The sequence below is a fragment of the Dipodomys spectabilis genome, unplaced genomic scaffold (assembly GCF_019054845.1).
Source record: "Dipodomys spectabilis isolate Male_0828 unplaced genomic scaffold, ASM1905484v1 ptg000191l, whole genome shotgun sequence".
Lineage (NCBI taxonomy): Eukaryota > Metazoa > Chordata > Mammalia > Rodentia > Heteromyidae > Dipodomys > Dipodomys spectabilis.
In genome coordinates this window covers 1,808,316-1,813,183 of record NW_024870868.1, presented here as the reverse complement: position 1 = coordinate 1,813,183, position 4,868 = coordinate 1,808,316, and positions in this window count along the sequence as shown.

Below are 4,868 nucleotides of genomic sequence, written 5' to 3'. Positions count from 1 at the left end.
TAGTTGAATTATGGAAAAAAGAGTTGTTCTGAGAAGGAGTGTGGGGTATGATATCTGACAGTATGCTCTTTGGCTGTTACTGAGTTCAGCTAGATATTATTGACCTAATCTTTTGAACCTGTTTCTTGTTGCTAAGCAACTCACTTGTTCAGTAGCCAGGCAACACGTTCACTCTCCTTGTCACTTCACAGGAAGTGGAGTTGAGTGTGTTCTGAATATTCCATTGATCACGATTCATTTAGTTTGAAAGGCAACTAGGTAATGTCATCATTGTAAATCCACCATGCATAATATAGCATCTCTTTTCAGATGTGCCATTCAAATATTGGGAATACATTTGAATAAAAATATGTTTTATATAAAAAAAAAGAACAACACAGGAATTGTGAGAGCAGGATGAGAATACACAAAGATCACTAAAGGCATTCATGCAATCCATTAACAAAGAGCTGAAGGAAGTCAGGGAGACCACAAAGGGAATGCTGAATGGAACCCAACAGAAGGAATGAGAGTCCAAGGAAACGATAACCAATCAACTAAGTGATTAGAGAATAAACACTGAACACCAAATTAAGGAAGTAAAGAAGATACAAGATCTAAAACAAAGATAAACAAAGAATTTGAAGCCAACAAAACTGACCAATTAGAAGGAAAAGAAATAAAATACAAAGTAGAAAGTCTTGACAGCATGTTAGACCATGCAGAAAATCAAATCTCGGGGATTGAAGACAGCCTAGATATTATAGAGAAAGAACATACAACCATCCAAGACAAGTCCAAGAAATAGGATAGATCTATTCAACACTTGGAAGACAGCATCAGAAGGCCTAATCTGAGGATAATGGGTGTAGAGGAGCACCTAGAGACAAAAGTTGATGGTCTGGGAAATTTAACAGGATCCTAGGAGAACTTCCCAAACATGCAAAAAGATAGGCCTATTCAGATACAAGAAGCTTTTAGGACTCCAAATAGACCAGACCAGAGTAGGACATCACACCACCACATTGTAATCCACACAGGATCAACTCAGACCAAGGAAAGGATCCTTAAAGATGTGGAGGAGAAAAGATTAATCACGTATAAAGGGAAACCAATTAGAATCACCTCAGATTAATCAGCACAGACAATCAAAGAAAGAAGAGCCCGGAATGATGTATGCCATGCCCTAAAAACAAACAACTATCAACCAAGAATACTGTACCCAGCTAAACTCTTCTTCATAACTGAAGGCCAAATAAAAACATTCCATAACAAAGAAAAATTGAAACAATACATCTCCACTAAACCAGCCCTACAAAAGATTCTTAAAGATGTCCTACACATAGAAAACAAACAAGACCACAATAAAGGCCAAGAAACTGCTCCAAAACTGAGAATCCAAGAACCATAGGAAGAACCCAGTTTTCGCAACCCCCAAGAAGATGGATCACATGGCAGCAACTCCAAAATATCTCTCAGTACTATCTCTTAACATTAACGGAATGAACAGTCCAATTAAGTACATAGATGGTCTAGTTGGATGAAAAAAAGAAGATCCTTCTATCTGCTGCCTTCAGGCGTCACATCTTGCCCGTAAAAACAAACACATTTTCAAAGTTAAAGGCTGGAACAAAATCTACCAAGCAAAGGGTACCCATAAAGAGGCAGGAGTTGCAATCTTAATATCAGATAAAATAGGCTTCAAATTAAAATTAGTGAGAAGACACAAAGAAGGTCGCTACATATTAATTAAGGGATCTCTACTTCAGGAGGATATTACAATTCTAAATATCTATTCGCCAAACAACGGAGCACCCAAATTTATCCAAGAAACACTACTTTCCCTCAAATCCCAAATAGATCCAAAAACATTAATTGTTGGGGATTTTTACACACCACTCTCCCCACTAGATAGATCAAGTTGGCAAAAACTCAACAGAGAAACCTCAGATCTAAACAACTGCATAGATCAACTGGATTTAGCAGATATCTACCGAATATTTCACCCAACAACATCAGAATACACGTACTTCTCAGCAGCACAAGGAACATTTTCTAAAATAGACCACATTTTAGGCCACAAAGCAAACTTGTCCAAATGCAGAAACATTGAATTTATACTTTGCATTCTCTCAGACCACAAGGGGATAAAATTAGAATTCAACATCAAAAGCCACCAAAGAATGTCCAGTAAGAGTTGGAGGCTGAACAACACACTGCTGAATCACGAGTGGGTCATGGAAGAGACTAGAAAGGAAATCCAAATGATCATGCTATTCAACAAAAATGAGCACACAAATTTCCAGCTCCTCTGGGACACAGAAAAGGCAATACTCTCAGGCAAGTTTATAGCTCTGAGTTCCTACATAACAAATTGGAGAGATCTGAAACCAACAATTTAATGAGACATATGAACTTACTTGAAAAAGAGCAGCAAGATAAACCCCAATCCAGTAGACAGAAAGAAATAATTAAAATTAAATCAGAATTAAATGAATTAGAATCCAAAAAACTATAGCAAAAAATGAACAAATCAAAGAGTTGGTTCTTCGAAAAAATTAACAAAATTGACAGACCCTTAGCAAATCTTATCAGAGAAAGAAGGGAACACACCCAAATAAATAAACTCAGAGATGAGAATGGAAACATCACCACAGAAACAACCAAGATTCAGAACATTATAAGGGAATACTTCTCAAAACTTTATGCTAATAAGCTTGAGAACTTGACAGAAATGGACCTTTTCCTAGCAAATATTGACATGCCAAAACTAAACCAAGACGAATTAAACCATCTTAACAGGCCCATATCAAGCAATGAAATAGAAAGAGCAATAAGAGACCTCCCAGCTAAGAAAAGTCCAGGACCAAATGGTTTTACAGCAGAATTCTACAAGGCCTTCAAAGCAGAGCTCACACCAATACTCCTCCAACTCTTCAATGAAATTGAAAGGGAAAGTTCACTACCGAACACATTCTATGAAGCCATCATCACCCTCATCCCAAAACCAGGCAGGGAATCATCAAAGAAAGAGAAGTATAGACTCATTTCTTTGATGAACATGGATGCAAAACTTCTCAACAACATGTTGGCTAATCGATTTCGACAATTCATCCAAAAAATCATACACCACAATCAAACAGGTTTCATTTCAGGGATGCAAAGCTGGTTCAATATACACAAATCAATTAATATTAATCATCACATCAACAGGAACAAGGTAAGAACCACATGGCTATCTCAATAGATGCAGAAAAAGCATTAGACAAGATCCAACACCCCTTTATGATGAAGGGTTTGGAAAAATTAGGAATCCATGGAACGTTCCTCATTACAATAAAGACTGTCTATGACAAACCTATAGCCAGCATTATACTTACTGGTGAAAAACTAAAGCCATTTCCTCAACTCAGGAACAAGACAAGGATGGCCACGTTCTCCACTTCTCTTCAACCTAGTATTAGAATGCCTAGTTACAGCAATAAGACAAGATACAGACATAAAGTTGATCAAAATAGGGAAAGAAGAAATAAAACTCTCCCTCTTTGCAGATGACATAATCTTGTATTTAAAGAATCACATAGACTCCACTCACAAATAACTCAAGCTGATTCAAAACTTTGGCAAAGTAGCAGGGTATAAAATTAACCGTCAAAAATCAATGGCTTTTCTGCCAACAATGAGAAAAGTGGGGCTGAAATTAGGAAAGCAATTCCATTTGTAATATCCCCACAAAAAATAAAATACCCAGGAATTAACCATAGAAGTGAAGGACCTCTATGATGAAAACTTTAAAAACTTGAAAAAAGAAATCAAAATAGAACTTACAAAATGGGAAAACCTCCCATGTTCCTGGATTGGAAAGATTAACATCGTGAAAATGGCAGTACTTCCCAAGGCTATCTACAAATTCAATGCGATACCTATCAAAATTCCAACCACATTCTTCAAGGAAATAGAAGAGGCAATCCAAAAACTCATGTGGAACAATAAAAGGCCCCGAATAGCAAAAATGCTCCTCAACGGAAAGAACACTGCTGGAGGAATAACAATATCAAATTTCAAACTCAACTATAAAGCCATAATAATCAAAACAGCTTGGTACTGGCACAAGTACAGACCTCAGGACCAATGGAATAGAATTGAAAACCCAGAAATGAACTTACAGACCTATAGCCATCTAATCTTTGATAAGGTAGCTAAAAAAAATAGAATGGAAGAAAGACAGACTCTTCAGTAAATGGTGCTGAAAAAATTGGTTAACTACTTGTATAAAACTAAAGCTAGATCCTTATATATCACCTTGCACCAGAATCAACTCCAAATGGATCAAAACCTCGGAGTCAAAGCAGACACTCTGAAAACATTACAGGATGGAATAGGAGAAACCCTAGGTCTCCTTGGCGCAGGCCAAAATTTTCTAATTAGAGACCCGGAAACACAACAAATCAAAGAAAGTTTGGACAAATGGGATTGCATGAAGTTGCAGAAGTTATGCATGGCAAAGGACATAGCTAACAAGACGAATAGAAAGCCCTAGATTGGGAGAAGATCTTCACTAGCCATACAACGGACAAGGGTCTCATATCTAAAATATACTTGGAACTCAAAAAATTAAAACCCCCAACAACAAATTCTCAAAGAAACAACTGCCTAATAAATAAGTGGGCAAAAGAATTAAAGAGAAACTGCTCTGAAGAAGAAAGGAAGATGGCCAATAGACACATGAAGAAATGCTCAACCTTCCTAGCCAGAAAAGAAATGCAAATCAAAACAACATTGAGATACTTCCTCACCCCGTTAGAATGGCAAAAATCAAGAACTGTAAGAACAACAGATGGTGGAGGGGATGTGGACAGAAGGGAACCTTACTTCATTGTTGGTGGGAG